Raw genomic sequence first — 18,469 nt, forward strand, 5'->3', positions numbered from 1 at the left:
CTAGCGTACAATACTGTTTTACAAAGAACTTGCTTATTTAAGGCTAGTGCTACGCTGTTCATTCATTTTCCAATGCCAATCACCGCACGTACTATACACACTACACATACGTTCCTTCATAACACTAGACACACTACATACAGAATCAGCTGATGTCAGGACCGTTTTGTGAACCGCAACTTTCTGTTTGCTAGCCCGAAAAAGTGAGTCAGCATCCCTCTGTCAACGAGTGAGGTGTTGAGCTCAGAAAGGGAATAAGGTGTCGACATTATACATTACATATATCTGGGAGTAGGTTTCTATAAACCCAAGAAAAGGAAAAAAAACATAGCGTGATAGTGTTATGTTGTTCTGTTACCGTTGTTATTATTTATTTCTGTTGCATTTCTCACCAAACTCCTCCTTTGTATCATGTAAGTGATCTCTCTCTGCAGTGAGTGTATTCATCAACACGTACTTTTTCTCTGAGTTTTTAAATAAGTTTGTTTTAGTAATCTCTGTAACCTCCTTGGACAGTTTACTGTACAGTTTCTTTCTTTGGTAGAAAATGTTGTTTTGACTTTTATGTTTATTATTTCTTCAGTTTAGGTCTCGTTACCTGATCATGTACAGAGCTGTTTGTACAGTAATTTTATCAATGTTATTTATATCAGTAGAACTTGGTAAATGTATCACATGGTGTAGTTTAAATCCCATGTTTCGAACAGATTTTTACACTGAGCTCGACTACCAAGTATTTTTGGTAATTGCTTTTATGGCCCTTTTTGTAGTTTGAAAACTGTGCTCATATTTTGAGCATTTGTTCCACAGAATTCCATAGCTAAAAACTGAATGTACATATGAACAGTGCGCAGTGAACAGAAACTGGTTGTTACATACTGATGACAGACTCTAAGGTCACAATGTGCTGATGGCCTTCCGCTTCATACCACTTAACTGACAATCTATACTCATTCCTAGGAATTTTGTGTTCGTTAAACAATCTATAGTGCTACCATCTACATTTAATTTATCAGCGTCGCTTAGCATCTTCAAACTAAAATTCATGGCATTTGTTTTCTTTATGGTCGGCCGCTGTGGCAGAGCGGTTCTAGGCGCTTCAGTCGGGAACCACGCTGCTGCTGCCGTCGCAGGTTCGAATCCTGCCTCGGGCACGGATGTGTGTGATGTCCTTAGGTTAGTGAGGTTTAAGTAGTTCTGAGTTGTAGGGGACTGATGACCTCAGATGTTAAGTCCCATGGTGCTTAGAGCCACTTGAGCCATTTGTTTTCTTTATGTTCCATGTCATTTTAGTGCATATTGGCCAGTTATAAACGTCCTTCACGGTTTCATTTGCTTCATCTGCAAGAAGTTCTCTTTTTTTTTGTCTGTGACCATAATGACGCTGTCATCAACAAAGGGAATTTTTGGCTCATGCCTAACACTATTGGGAAAGTCATTTATGTATATCAAGAACAGTATTGGCCCTTATGTGGTACACTGAGGAACTCCTAAATTAACCTAATTTGGTTGAGTAACTGTTTTACTAAATGTTGACACTTACGCTTTGGACTCTGTCTGCTAAGTATGGTCAGAACTAGTTATTAGCTACGCCTCTTTATTCCTGATTCTTCCGGTTTTTTTAGTAGAATCAGCATCAAAAGTCTTAGAACGATGTAAAAGTAATGGACGAGGAATTATCGACAGAAGTAGAAGTAATTTTAGGCGTACCTCAGAGAAGTGTATTGAGATCATTGTCGTTCGTGTTTTATGTTAATGACCGGGTAGACAATATTATTAGTAGCCGTGGACTTTTCGCAGCTGACGCAGTTTTCTATAACGGAGTGTTGGCTGAAATAAAGGTGTACAAATATACAGTCAGAGCTAAATAAGACATCAAAATGATGCAAAAATTGGCAACTTGTTTTAAAGGTATTGATATGTACATCTGTGCACTTCATAAAACACAGCACAATTGAAACCTATGGTTGCCATATCACTGAGGAACATCTGATTTCAGTCAGCTTCTACAAATATATGGAGCAACAAGTTGTAGGGATGTGAAATGGAATACCCTTCGTCCCATTTTCTGGTAATGTTTCAGATGCATCAGTACAAGAAACAAATATTGCAGAATACATAGCAAGCTACATTAACGAAGCGTGTCGAGGTATAGGTGCAACATGGATGACCAAAAGCAGGGAACCTCAACAGCAAATGGAGCTTTCTTGAAGTAGGAAGTAGGTGTTCCTCGGTACAGGAGGCGGGTGGGAGCCACCGGCTGTGGTAGCAGATTTTTACCCTCACAAATACGGAGACCACGTTCACACTACGCTAGCCTGAGGGACTCCCCAGACTAGCGACAGAGCACGGCGAGGGCTGTAGGTCTGCTCGGGTCATCCTGAATTAGTTTGCCCGAGATTTGTGGAAGGACAATACGAACACGAGATTGAGTGAAACAGAGATATCAAAATTTAGTGTCGCATTGTGAGACGTTATTTCGGAGTGGAAACGATGAAAACCACCGATAAGTTAGGGAAAAAAACTCCTGCCTTACTCATGGCTGGTTTATGTAAACAGTACAAAACCGCTAGAGAGAAAACCATAAAATGTCTCACCAAGAAAATAAAATTAATGTTGGGGGAGCTTGCTCCTAACAGTTCATGTGCTCTTTTGTGGGGCATCCATACACATCGTACGAAGATTAGGATGACGAAATTATTGCTTTTCTTCACGATGTTTTTCTGTGATCTTCAGTTCCAAGACTGGTTTGACACAGCTCTCTATGCTGTTGTATCCCGTGCAAGCCTCTTCATCTCTGATTAACTGGTGTAGCCTATATCGATCTAAACTTGTCTCCTGTATTCTATCCTACGTCTCCCTCTACAACTATATCCCCTCCCTTCCATAACCACACTGACAATTCCTTGATGCCTCCGATTTTTTCCCCCTTAGTCAAGCTATTCTTCCCCACAGCGTGAATGAACGTAACAGAAAATGCTGTGCGCTGTACGTAGCCAGCATGACGTGCTCTGTGTCACAGATTGCAGAACAAACAGCGAAGTGGAAATACGGGCGTTAGTAGTTCACAGGTCCGAATACGAATGAGGTGGGAGCACGGGATTCCGTAGTGACCCACGACCGTTCAACAGCCGCCCTCACATGGCACGTGACAAGACAAGTTTCGTGACATCACAGATCGGAATTCCACGTTTCGGAACATTCCCGAGGGTAAAAAGCAGGATCATGAGCGTCAGTTTTCGCCCCGTGGAGAGGAACGTGGTTAGTGAGATGAAAGAGTGCTGCCTACACCAGTAGCAGAACCTCGAAGACGCCGTATTAAATTTTGTCGATTGCAGACGAAAGCCGTATTTGGTGGTTTTTGTATTGCAACTTACATGTTAGTATCTTGTTTCAAAGAAACAGCACACTGAGAAGCTTTCGGAAACGCGACGTCATTGGTACGTTTAAGTGTAATACAATGACAGGAGACGACATATCGCTTGTTACAGGCAATTTGTGTTTGGTGTTTTTTCTGTCATAATTACTATGACATGACAATATGCAGTTTTAAGGCATGGGCGCGTCGAAGATATATAAAAAAAGCATCGTTTTTGGTGCTATTTGTTATAACTAAAGTCAGATAAGCGTGTATCAGTGGTTAAAGCCTTCAGAACATGGTAAAATGAAAGACGTAACTCAAATAACATCTCTTGACTGTAGTCAATGACATTTGCCAAAGAGCCGTGAAACTGAGATGTTATTTTATTTTATTTTCGCCACCAGTTTCGGCAATTCGTTATGCCATCTTCCAGGTCCCATATTCACCTCTAAAAAATAATTGATATTGGCATACTGGTTCCATATGTCTCTGAATATTGTGAATTCGTAATTCAAGTGTTTTCTTAGAAGACTTGAGTCGCAGTCATCCAGAAATATATGGACAGAGTATGCCAAAATCGATTATTTCTGAAAGGTGCATATGGGATCTGAAGATGGCGTAGTGAATTGCCGAAATTCGTAGCAAAAATAAATAAAATAACATTTCAATTGCAAGGTTGTTGGACGAATTTCATGGTTAAATAAATTAAATGTAAAATGTTACTAGTTTTCGTACTGCTTATCCGAAATATCATTTTTATCCCCTTCATATTTTCTGAAAGTTTCTGTAAGTTTCCTTTAAAGAATCGAACTGTCATATACAGAATTTTTTTGTTATAGACGATCCTCCGTCCCACCTTACTTAAGTTGTCGAATTGTGTCTTTGCGTCTTCTTCTGTCTCACTTATTATTGCTATGTCGTCTGCAAAAGCTAGGCAGTCCACTTGAGCCCTGTTGTCCTTTTTGTTCCCCAAATGGGTCTTTGGCATTCCCATTTCCTCGTTTGTTGCTCTCCACTGCCTGATCACTTCGTCCCATACTGCAGGCTGGGAAACACCGGAAGGCAATGTGCAAATGATGGACAAATTTAAATACCTGCGAGAATTTATAACAGGAAGGAACAGGAGCAAGGAGAGAATAACAGAGAGGGTAAAGAAGATGGGGTCAGTTTTCTGCATGACGAGAGAGGTATACAATTAAAAGAATATATCGACAGAGGCAAAGATCACTACAAGGCAGCAGTGAGGAATGCAGTATTATATGCTGCTGAGACGATGACACTAGGAAGAAATGGGGCAGAGCAACTAGAGAAAGAAGAGTGGAAAATACTGAGAAAAATACTAGGTCCCAAAAGAGGTGGAGAGAGGTGGATGCGAAGACCTAGAGAAGAATTGTACCGTGAGGAATGCAGTATTATATGCTGCTGAGACGATGACACTAGGAAGAAATGGGGCAGAGCAACTAGAGAAAGAAGAGTGGAAAATACTGAGAAAAATACTAGGTCCCAAAAGAGGTGGAGAGAGGTGGATGCGAAGACCTAGAGAAGAATTGTACCGGAACATGAGAACTATATCCGGGGAAATCAGACTCAAAAGGGTAAGGTTTGCTGGACATGTTGTTAGGATGTGTATGGACAGGATGACGAAGAGAGTGGGGGAAACAACCGGGAGTACAAGGGGAAGGAGAGGGACAAAGTGGGTTGTTGAACTTCGGAAGGACTGGTTGGAATTGGGGAAAGGAAAGGAAAATTGGGGGAACAAATATACACCGACCAATATGCCGGAGATCAATGACAGAGAAGAGTTAGTGTCACCAGTGGAGCCGACAGGAGAAACGGAATCTGAAGATCTCGGAAGAAGAGCGGGAGAGAAGAAGAGAAAGAATGAAGAGGTTCTAGGAGAAGAAGAGGAAAATGCAGTCCTCGAAGGGGCTACCCTTGGTCCTACAGAGGTCGTAATGCAAGAAGAAGAAGGGCAATTTTTTTCGCCGTGTACAAACTCTAGGGATCGATTTATGAGAGGATACGGAACAAAAAATTTCTAATGAACATATGTCCACGCAAGAGATCATTTATTCAATCATACATTGTTACAGAGACGGCGGTCTAATACCATGTGTGCGCATGGCTTCCTCCTAGAGGGTGGTACTGATCCTCATACGTCTTGTCCTAGCCCCCTCTGCTGCCATAGTCAGTGCTAATGTTGTGTCCGATTCACTTCTCTTGCTGACTCACCTCATAGTGGATGTGATACGGCGTTGTACACTGTGGTTCCGTATTCGAATCGAGAACTTGAAGACACGGTGTTTCCTTACCGAAAGGCAAATGGCAACGGGCGGCGGGCAGTAAGATTGTATCAGGAGACCTATCTATGCCGATAAAAACCACGGCATTCAATGTTTGCAACAGTGTTTCGCCGTTCGTCAGAGCCAGGGTTGTTTCAGGAAGTAGCAAACCATGAAGGACATACCCGAAATGTTCGGAAACCAGACTTGAGGAAAACGTGATTAACACTGTGGAAGGCGACCGCCATGTGAGTACCAGGCATTCGGCCCGCCAGTACAGTGTAAGCCAGACGGCCGTGTGGACCATTCTCCGTGACAACTGTTACTTGCAGCGTGTGCAGGGCTTACTAGCGACTGACTTTCCACATGGGGAGCAGTTTTCTCACTGGTTTCTTCGCCAGGCAACCATGATTCCGGGATTTGTGCTATCCATCCTATTCACAGACCACCTTTTGGTGGAGTGGTATCTTCAACTTTCATAATAGTCATCTATGGGGTGGTATGCAGAACCCCCATGGTATGGTAACAGCGAATCATCAGCATCAGTGCAGCCGGAATGTGTGAGCCGAGATAATGGGCGACCGTATTTTGGGACCAGTTTTCCTTCCACGTCGCCTAACAGGCCGGAACTATCGGCCTTCTTTGCGCGTGACTTTGCCTCTCCTGCTGGAAGAAGGTCCATTGATGATTCGAAGGGTTATGTGGTTGCTCCATGATGGTGCTCCAGCCCACTTTGCCGTTACCGTCCGGAAGCATCTAAGTCGTGTCTTCCCTGGTCCATAGATCGGACGAGGGAGTCCAGTTGCATGGCTTGCTCGTTGACCGGATTTCAACCCGTGCAATTATGGGGACATCTCGAAAGTATCGTGTGCGCAGAGCCCATTCCAGAGGTGGAGACAACGGAACAGCGTATTCATGCAGCTTTTGAAACTGTTCGGATGCAGCCTGGCGGACGTGGACGTGTGAGACAGAACATGCTACGGCGCGTACTCGCATGCGTTGAGGCACATGGAAACCATTTTCAACACATTCTGTATCTGTGGCTGCATGGTACAGCGCGTAACTGTGTATGATTGAATAAATGGTCTCTAGCATGGAAATCGTGAAGTTCGGACATAAGTTCATTTGACCTTTTTGGTTCTGTATCCTCTCATCGAGTTCGTACACGGTGGAAAAAAATCACCCTGTATATATTATTTTCAAACGTTTGACTGCTTTACGGATAAGTTAATGTGTTAAAAATTTTACGTTGAGCATCTACACGAATGTTTACAAAAGGTTTGAAATAATGTTTCAAGTTTGTTGCAAATCACTGAGTACTCTCATTATGAAATATTGCATCGATATAATCTGATTAATTTTCCCTCCGTTTTAATCAAAAGCTAGTGTTTCACACATGTTAATCATTACGACTTCATATCTACTGAACTAAATGTTTCTTACTGTGGTATAATTTTGCCAGTGCATTCAGTGGTATATGTGCATACCGTCTGCAGAAAGTGTTGCGAATAGAGATTGCAGTAAATAAGTAATACATTGAAACGTCGTATCTGGCTCTGAAGTTTTGGTGGATGAACGGCGAGCGATGCATTTTCTTCCTTTTATCATTTGTGTGTGTGTGTGTGTGTGTAAGGGGAGGGGCGAATTGGAGGCTCAGCAAGACGAAGTTTCGTAAAGGTTTGAACTCATGTGTATAGTTTGCTGAAAGTCGCCATGTGCTCCCATTCTCAAATAGCGAAAGAGTATTATCTGCATAGTTTACGCGCTGTCACTTACTCTGCTTCAAGACACATGCCAGATGTGATCAATAAGTGTCAGGAATGTTTTAATTTCGCGAGCGTTATACATCCGAATTCAAAACTTCTTTTTTTATCTTGTTGGAAGATGGGTGTTTGCATTGTGACTCTTCAAGCTTTCCCGACGGATGTGTTATAAATAATCTTCTCTGGTTTGCCGCGGAATGACGTTGTGTGCAACGTTTGCACAACGTCATCCGGAGGCAAACCAGAGAAGACTAATAATGTTCACATTGTCAGCTGTTTTGAATATTTAGTTTATCGTTGAAAGTCGAAAACGTTATATGTGTTTTCGAGTGCTCGGCGAATTTTTATTTTCGAACAAGATGGAGCAAAGAATTTGCATTAAATTTCGCTTGAAAAATGGAATAAACTGCAGCACCGCATTTTAAATGTTGACTGGGGTTTTGGCGAATCTACTATGAGTAAGACAAGAGTTTGTGAGTGGTGTAAACGTTTCAAAGAGGGTCGAGAAGACGTTGAGGAAGCCGAACACCCTCGAAACCCTAGCACATCAATTACTGACGACAGTGTGGGAGAAATAAAGTAAGTGGATTTCGGACAGACGTCGCTCAGGAATTGCTGAATGAAGTCGGGAACGGCTCACACCTTCTAAAGAAGGTTATAACGGGTGACGGAGAATAGGTATACGGGTATGACGTCGAAACTGAGGCCCAGTCGTCCCAATGGAAACTGCCTGAAGAGACAAGACCGAAAGAAAGTTCGACAAGTTCGTTCACACGTGATAGTTCTTCTCATTGTTTTCTTCGAGTTCAGAGGGATAGGGCATGATTGCACCGTCAATAAGGAATAGCACCTGGAAGTTACATGTCGTTTGTGTGAAGCAATCCGAAGAAAACGAACAGTATTTTGCCTAAGCCAGTCGCGGAAATTTGATGGCGATAATGCTCTTGCTCACACCTCAATGCTTGTTAGTGATTTTTTGACAAAAAAAAAACTGTTGTGTTGCCTCAGCCACTGTATTCGTGGGACATGCCCCAGCCCCCCCCCCCCCCCTGCCACCCCTTGCGTCTTCTTGCTATTCCCGACGCTGAAGAGAACCATAAAAGGACGTCATTCTGCCACCACTGATGAGATAAAGTAGAATCGCTGAATAAGGTAAATTCCATAACGAAAAGTGAGTTCCAGAAGTTCTTTGAAGACTGGAAACAGGGCTGCCACAAGTGTATTATATCTGAGGCGGTGACTTTGAAGTGGACAAAGTTGATATTAATGAGTGATTGAAGATATTTTAGGAAAAAAACATTCACTTACTTTTTTTAATCACAACTTGTGTGTAATTTCTTATTGTAGTCATTGTCTCGCTGTGTCAAACGTTTAACGTAAAATTATACCTCTCAGTGAATAGATTATAACATCATTTTATATTTTTACATTCGGACAATAGTTAAATGAAACGTTGAAAGTGAAATTTTGGTGGTCATCAAGGGCGACCTGCAACTGAAACTGTCTACTATGAGCCAGGTTAGCCGTACAATGGTAAGAGATAAGAGTGGTCTTCGTTCTGCTGTGAGTTTTGCGATTTGTGACTGTCACAAGGAGCATGGACCAGTGAAATGGAAGACTGCTGCCCGTGTTAGTGGTTGCTTCCCCCGGAATCCACAGACATTCCACACATGTAGCAAGAGGCACAAACACCACAAGTAAATTCTGCGTCAATTTTGTAAGTAAATAACCAAAATGTAGAGACGTATTATGTACAAGAAACCATATTTTCCGAACAATCACAGAAGAGGCTTTCTACAAAAACAGCGAAACATGTCTAAAGATGACAGTACAAACAATCACTCTTGGATAACGGCGTTTTTTTATTACTTAAAAATGCAGATGAACAGTCACAACCGGAAGAAACTTCTTTATTATGAGGATAGCGGTTTCGGCCTGTTTTGGATCATCTTCAGACCTGTAACTTGGTTAGTACGCTCTGACAGCACAGTTCTTGTACCACTGAGGCAGCCTGTTTATTAGTGACTTGAGGTTAGAATTTCGTTGTGATACGAGACTTCAATGTCACTTTCAGCATTCACTGATGCATTGGAGTTTTCGTATCAGAACGAAATTGCGTCACTGATAAGCAGACTGCCTCAGTGGTGCAAGAACTGTGCTATCAGAGCGTACTAACCAGGTGATAGGTCTGAAGATGGTCTAAAACAGACCGAAACTGGTAATCTCATAAAAAAGAACCTTCTTGCGGTTCATGTGCATTTTTAAGAAACATATCACTACCTATGAGTTACCTCCTCCTCATCAAACTGTGATGAGGGCTGGCTCTCAAATAACGTGCCTGTCAAACAGACATCATAACCTCCAAACTGCATTTTTCACGCGGACACACACACACATTAGGAAAGAGATCTGCCAATATGCGGCTCTAAAATCCCTGCTGCACTCTTCCAGTTGTCTCATATAATGGCTCGTCGTTCCCCAGCTAACTGCAGGCATGTACTGTTGTCAGAAAATAAAATATAATATGCTAAATTACTATGTGCTAGAATCAATACAACATAAGAAGTAAACGCTTGTTGAGCCTCTTTTTGAAACAGGATATGATACTCCAGCCCACGTTTGTGACTTGAAATGGGGAGAAATCAAAGCGGGTGACTGTAACTAAATTTAATAACATGTGTGCTTGGAGTACGCAGTCAAAATCAATTTTTTGAAAGTCATTTCCTTTCTGCCGTTGACAGTAACGCTTTGTTTTCCGACAAACATTGTAGTTGCGCCACTTACGCCAATGCCAAGAGTTGGAAATGCCTTAGCAGAAGTCATAAACATCCGGCCATTAGACAAATATCAAGATAACGGCCTCTAATATCTTGGTGTTTGTGTAATGGCCGGATATTTATGACTTGCGCTGAGGCACTGTTCCAAGCACTTAGCAGTGGTCTACATTCCGAAAAATAAAGCATTACTGGCAACGACGCCAAGATGACGTCCTACTAACCAAATTTATAATGAGAAACTCAAATCTGGAAACAGAGTATCATTTTCAGGGTAAATTTTGGATATAGTTGACAGGAGGGCTGAGACTTTATATAGATGCACCTGTGTGAATGTTCTGTGTTTCCCCATCTTTTTTCTCTTACCTGAGTCATCTGTTACCGTCGGCCTGAATCTAAACATATTTTTGTGTCTACAAATAAATTATTAGATTCTGAGTCTGTAATGACTTTTTCTGTTTGAGATTTTCACTCGACATTCTCGAACACTGTGGGGAGGTCTATAAAACTGAGCCACCTGCAGTGCTACCCAGCCTCATCCATCACGCCAGAAATGTTTACACTAGTGGTCTGTTGTCTGAGCTGGTGTCGGTGTCGAGGAATCCCTGCCAGCCCTACTCTAGTCCACAGCCCCTACTCGTGTTATTCTTCTTCTTCTTCTTCTTCTTCTTCTTCTTAGTCGTTCCCAAACGACGACGTTACATTACTCCGATATTCTTGCATACGACATCTTTGCACATCATCATCTGTCATTTATAACTGCCCATTAACTTCTTGTAATATGGTTTGCTGTCTCTTGCTTTTCATATTTACCACCTGCTTCACATGGTTGTATATAGAATTCCCTCAATCAATAATTTTTCTAATGCCGTTCTTGATTCACTGTACCAACCACACGCCACACTGTTCTTCCAGTAATTTATCCTTGAGTATCCTTCTCTCAGAGTATTACGTATTCATACTCGAAATTTAGCCACTTGATTTTAAAGCACAAGCTAATAAAAAAAACCACGTTCTCACGTTTCAACTCGCATTCAGGGGATATACCACACTTAGCCAACCACAACATGAGAATGTAAACATGATTTTCGTTCTACAATCTCGCGTTAAAACCGACGTAGATTAACAGAGTGGGATCAAAATATTAGCGCAGTAAAATATGGCTGTCTGGTCACTTAAGAAAAATGTAGGTGAGTCAGGCCGTCTGTCAGTAAACTAAAATCTCCAGGATAAAACAAGAGGAAAAAGATTTGGGCAAGTGCGATTAGGAGTCGTACACTCAGGGCTCCGTACAAACTTAATCACGCATATAGCAGCAGCGTATCATGGGCCTCAATTCTGGGGAGGTCGGCCACCACAAACACCACCACACCACTACTACTACTACTACTACTACTACTACTGCTAACAATAGTAATGACACTTTTATTTACAAACGAAGTGGCAGATTTGATTAACTTATCATGGTTGGTATTCACAGTCATATAATATTTCTTAAAAGACATCATATTCGCCGTTGAGTGTATGAAATATTTATTGTAATAATAAGTATTTCATACAGTCAACGGCGAATATGATGTCTTTTAAGAAGTGGTAGATTGGCCCTTTGAGCACTGTCACTTGTAAACAACTTAACTCGATGATCCTTCGAGAAACATTTTACGAAAATCAAAGCTGGTGCTTTTTGAAGTTAAGATCTGTTCTTGTTGAAAATAGAATTATTAATCAAAATTGCAAAAATTATAAATGCTATGTTTATTTTCCTTACCAGTCACAATAAGCATATTTAAATAAAAATACGTATGATTCATTTTTTTAAATATATTTTCAGGAGTTTGCTAAAGTATGAATTTAATGATATCATCATCATCATCATCATTTAACACTGATTATGCCTTTCAGCGTTCAGTCTGGAGCATATAAAATTCCTCCATGATCCCCTATTCCGTGCTAACATTGGTGCCTCTTCTGAGGCTAAGCCTATTACTTCAAAATCATTCTTAACCGAATCCAGGTACCTTCTCCTTGGTCTGCCCCGACTCCTCCTACCCTCTACTGCTGAACCCATGAGTCTCTTGGGTAACCTTGCTTCGCCCATGCGCGTAACATGACCCCACCATCTAAGCCTGTTCGCCCTGACTGCTACATCTATAGAGTTCACTCCCAGTTTTTCTTTGATTTCCTCATTGTGGACGCCCTCCTGCCATTGTTCCCATCTACTAGTACCTGCAATCATCCTAGCTACTTTCATATCCGTTACCTCAACCTTATAGATAAGGTACCCTGAATCCACCCAGCTTTCGCTCCCATACAACAAAGTTGGTCGAAAGATTGAACGGTGCACAGATAACTTAGTCTTGATACTGACTTCCTTCTTGCAGAAGAGAGTAGATCGTAGCTGAGCACTCACTGCATTAGCTTTGCTACACCTCGCCTCCAGTTCTTTCACTATGTTGCCATCCTGTGAGAATATGCATCCTAAGTACTTGAAACTGTCCACCTGTTCTAACTTTGTTCCTCCTATTTGGCACTCAATCTGTTTATATCTCTTTCCCACTGACATTACTTTCGTTTTGGAGATGCTAATCTTCATACCATAGTCCTTACATTTCTGATCTAGCTCTGAAATATTACTTTGCAAACTTTCAATCGAATCTGCCATCACAACTAAGTCATCCGCATATGCAAGACTGCTTATTTTGTGTTCACACATCTTAATCTCACCCAGCCAGTCTATTGTTTTCAACATATGATCCATATATAATATGAACAACAGTGGAGACAGGTTGCAGCCTTATCTTACCCCTGAAACTACTCTGAACCATGAACTCAATTTACCGTCAACTCTAACTGCTGCCTGACTATCCACGTAAAGACCTTTGATTGCTTGCAAAGGTTTGCCTCCTACTCCATAATCACGTAGAACAGACAATAACTTCCTCCTAGGAACCCGGTCATATGCCTTTTCTAGATCTATAAAGCATAGATACAATACCCTGTTCCATTCATAACACTTCTCCATTATTTGCCGTAAGCTAAAGATCTGGTCCTGACAACCTCTAAGAGGCCTAAACCCACACTGATTTTCATCCAGTTGGTCCTCAACTAATACTCGCACTTTCCTTTCAACAATACCTGAGAAGATTTTACCCACAACGCTGATTAAAGAGATACCTCTGTAGTTGTTACAATATTTTCTGTTTCCATTTTTAAAGATTGGTGTGATTACTGCTTTTGTCCAGTCTGATGGAACCTGTCCCGACTCCCATGCCATTTCAATTATCCTGTGTAGCCATTTAAGACCTGGCATTCCACTGTATTTGATGAGTTCCGACTTAATTTCATCCACCCCAGCTGCTTTATTGCACTGCAATCTATTGACCATTTTCTCCACTTCCTCAAATGTGATCCTATTTCCATCATCATTCCTATCCCATTCTACCTCGAAATCTGAAACATTACTGATCGTATTTTCACCTACATTTAGCAACTCTTCAAAATATTCCCTCCATCTGCCCAAGGCATCCACAGGATTCACAAGCAGTTTTCCTGACCTGTCCAAAATACTTGTCATTTCCTTCTTACCTCCCTTTCGAAGACTGCTAATTACACTCCAGAATGGTTTTCCAGCAGCTTGACCCAAAGTCTCCAACCTGTTTCCAAAGTCTTCCCAAGATTTCTTCTTGGATGCTGCAATTATCTGTTTGGCTTTGTTTCTTTCTTCAACATAACTTTCTCTGTCTACCTGAGTTCTAGTATGTAGCCATTTTTGATACGCCTTCTTTTTCCTCTTACAGGCTGCCTTGACTGTGTCATTCCACCAAGCTGTTTGCTTCATCCTACCTTTACACACTACTGTTCCAAGACATTCTTTAGCCACTTCTAGTACTGTGTCCCTGTAACTTGTCCATTCCTTTTCCAATGACTGTAATTGACTACATTCAACTAACTGGTACCTTTCTGAGATCATTGTTATGTACTTGTGCCTGATTTCCTTATCCTGAAGTTTCTCCACTCTTATCTTCCCACATATGGACCTGACCTCCTGCACTTTCGGCCTCACAATACCAATTTCGCTGCAGATTAAATAATGATCAGTGTCATCAAAGAATCCCCTGAATACACGTGTGTCCCTCACAGCCTTTCTGAATTCCTCAATCTGTTATTATATAGTCAATGATAGATCTGGTTCCCCTGCCTTCCCAAGTGTACCGGTGAATGTTCTTATGTTTAAAAAAGGAGTTTGTGATTACTAAGCCCATACTGGGACAGAAATCCAAGAGTTGTTTCCCGTTCCTGTTGGCCTCCATATCCTCTCCAAATTTACCCATAACCTTTTCATACCCTTCTGTTCGATTTCCAATCCTGGCATTAAAATCACCCATGAGCAGAACACTGTCCTTGTCCTTTACTCTAACAACTACATCACTGAGTGCATCATAAAAACTATCCATCTTATCTTGATCTGTCCCTTCACAATGCGAATATACTGACACAATCCTAATTTTCTTGCTAGACACTGTCAAATCTATCCTCATCAGTCGTTCGTTTACATACCTTATTGCAACTAAGCTGGGTTCCACTTCTTTCCTGATGTAAAGCCCTACACCTCATTGTGCTATTCCTGCTTTGACTCCTGACAGGTAGACCTTGTATTCTCCCACTTCCTCTTCTTTCTCACCCCTTACCCGAATGTCACTAACAGCTAAAACATCCAGCCCCATCTTACTTGCAGCCTCTGCCAGCTCTACCTTCTTCCCAGAGTAGCCCCCATTGATATTAATAGCTCCCCATCTCATTACCATTTGTTTGCCGAGTCGTATCTTAGGGGTCCCTGGTTTGTCAGTTAGAGGTGGGACTCCGTCACCTCGAAAGGTCCGAGGCATTTTGCTCTGATTGTTGCCAGCATCATATTTAAAGTGCCAGGGAAGGAGGTTGCTAGCCTTACTTGCCCCGAGTCCCATTGGGTTTTACCCCTAACGGTTGAGGGACTAACCGGTGGATTTGATAGTCTTTGCCGTCTGAGCACAAAGGTGGCCACGACTCGGAATGTGTCCGAGGTGCCCAGCCTTATTCCAAAGTAACTGGTATCGCGACTGTCAGGACCACTTACTTAGCCACTCATACGTTGCCCGTGGTTCATGAACTAGGACATGACTACAGGAACCCACACCATGAACCACAATGATAGAGATTAATTAAATGATTGCTTCTGAATAATGACTGATTAAGAACAGAAAAAGTTCGTTTTGTGCTCTGTACGAAAAAGGGGGGTGAAAGATCATCTGATGATTACTTACTAAGAAGTCGAATCAGCTGATGAAATTAACTGTGTGACGGGGGGCTGAGAAACACAATAAAAGAATTTCGTAAGAAGTCCAGGTCACCGTCTTTCCCTCGTCCAGTGTGTCTAGCTTATGTCAAGACACCCATCACAGCTTCCACTCAAATGTTAAAATATCCTTTGTGTTACAGAACCACGTCTTTAAGGAGTGAAAGCACTCTTCACCAACTTACTTTGACTCTTTAAATGAATTTTTGTGTAAGACGAAAGATATTTAAGGCGCTGCGGTGTGCTGCAATTTTGTTACTGTGTAAAGGGTGAACAATGCTACTGCAAGTCCGACAAATGTATAACATTATAATTCAAAATCCAGTTGCCTTACTCTTCAACAAGTATTCGCATCACTTGACAGTAAAACTCAGTATCTATCCAATGGCTCCTTCTTGGCTTCCTTATAAGTAATCACGAATGAATGGAAGACCCAAGTAACTACTAGTATCTACTTGTACTGCACTAAACAGCTAACCTGATTCCTGTTTCATCCTTCATGGTGGACACTATGCATCTCAGGTTGCTTATCTAACGGTTTTCAGGGGCAACAAAAATATGATTTTCAATATTTCATATAATTACTGAGCGAATTTGAAAATCTAAAATGCTGTCATAATCTAATCATTAAGAGGAATACTTTTACGTTAAAGGCTTTCGCAGAAGTCAAATAATTAAGTCTAAACTGTATGTATGTCTTGAGGCAATGGAACTCAGCGCGCAAATACCTAGACTATATTCATCCAGTGTTTGAGAATGGCAGCACTCAGCGACTTCCAACAAACTTTACTCGTAATAGCATTTCTTTTTGCTGATATGATATACCCAGAAAATGATGAAAAGTAAAATGTTTAATCGTTTACTATATTTTTGCTGTTTATGCAGTAGAAGTTCAGCATCGGGCATGATATTTTAATTTATTAGTTCTTTACTAGCGACTCTGTTCCCGACTCTGTTCGCAACTGATTATATCTACAAAATTACATCACTGTGCGACACATAGCTCACGAGATACGCTGCTTAAAACGGAGCACAAATTTTTTTTATTTTTTTTTCATTTTTTTATTTTTTTATTTTTTTTGTCACCAGTCATCTGACTGCTTTGATGCGGCCCGCCACGAATTCCTCTCCTGTGCTAACCTCTTCATCTCAGAATAGCACTTGCATTGCAACCTACGTCCTCAATTATTTGCTGAATGTATTCCAATTTCTGTATTCCTCTACAGTTTTTGCCCTCTACATCTCCCTCTAGTACTATGGAAGTCATTCTCTCATGTCTTAACAGATGTCCTATCATCCTGTGTTTTCCAGATGTTCCTTTCCTCACCGATTCTGCGCAGAACCTCCTCATTCCTTACCTTATCAGTCCACCTAATTTTCAACATTCGTCTGTAGCACCACGTCTCAAACGCTTCGATTCTCTTCTGTTCCCGTTTTCCCACAGTCCAAGTTTCACTATCATACAATGCTGTACTCCGGAAGTACATTCTCAGAAGTTTCTTTCTCAAATGAAGGCCGATATTTGATATTAGTAGACTTTTCATGGCCAGCAATCCCCTTTTTGCCACTGCTAATCTGCTTTTGATGTCCTCCCTGCTCCGTCCGTCACTGGTTATTTTACTGCCTAGGTAACAGAATTCCTTAACTTCATTGACTTCGTGACCATCAATCCTGATGTTAAGTTTCTCGCTGTTCTCATTTCTACTGCTTCTCATTACCTTCGTCTTTCTCCGATTTACTCTCAAACCATACTGTGTACTCATTAGACTGTTCATTCCATTCAGCAGATCATTTAATTCTTCTTCACTTTCACTCAGGATAGCAATGTCATCAGCGAATCGTATCATTGATATCCTTTCAACTTGTATTTTAATTCCACTCCTGAACCTTTCTTTTATTTCCATCATCGCTTCCTCGGTGTACAGATTGAAGAGTAGGGGCGAAAGGCTACAGCCTTGTCTTACACCCTTCTTAATACGAGCACTTCGTTCTTGATCGTCCACTCTTATTATTCCCTCTTGGTTGTTGTACATATTGTATATGACCCGTCTCTCCCTATAGCTTACCGCATATTCTTTCAGAATTACGAACATCATGCACCATTTTACATTGTCGAACGCTTTTTTCAGGTTGACAAATCCTACGAACGTGTCTTGATTTTTCTTTAGTCTGGCTTCCATTATTAACTGCAACGTCAGAATTGCCTCTCTCGTACCTTTTGCCTTTTATAAAGTGAAACTGATCGTTATCTAGCGCATCCTCAATTTTCTTTTCCATTCTTCTATATATTATTCTTGTCAACAACTTTGGATGCATGAGCTGTTGAGCTGATTGTGCGATAATTCTCGCACTTGTCAGCTCTTTCAGTCTTCGGAATTGTATGGATGATGCTTTTCCGAAAGTCAGATGGTATGTCGCCAGACTGATACATTCTACACACCTACATGAATAGTCGTTCTGTTGCCACTTCCCCCAATGATTTTAGAAATTCTGATAGATTGTTATCTATCCCTTCTGCCTTATTTGATCTTAAGTCCCCCAAAACTCTGTTAAATTCTGATTCTAATATTGGATCCCCTGTCTCTTCTAAATCGACTCCTTCTATCACATCATACAAGTCTTCCCCCTCACAGAGGCTTTCAATGTATTTTTTCCACCTATCCACTCTCTCCTCTGCATTTTGCAGTGGAATTCCCGTTGAACTCTTAATGCTATCACCCTTGCTTTTAATGTCACCGAGGGTTGTTTTGATTTTCCTGTATGTAGAGTCTGTCCTTCCGACAATCATTTCTTTTTCATGTCTTCACATTTTTCCTGCAGCCATTTCGTCTTAGCTTCCCTGCACTTCCAATTTGTATCATTCCTCAGCGACTTATATTTCTGTATTCCTTAGTTTCTCGGAACATTTTTGTACTTCCTCCTTTCATCGATCAATTGAAGCCCAAATTGCACTGACT

This window comes from Schistocerca serialis, chromosome 12, assembly GCF_023864345.2.
Source record: "Schistocerca serialis cubense isolate TAMUIC-IGC-003099 chromosome 12, iqSchSeri2.2, whole genome shotgun sequence".
Taxonomy (NCBI): domain Eukaryota; kingdom Metazoa; phylum Arthropoda; class Insecta; order Orthoptera; family Acrididae; genus Schistocerca; species Schistocerca serialis.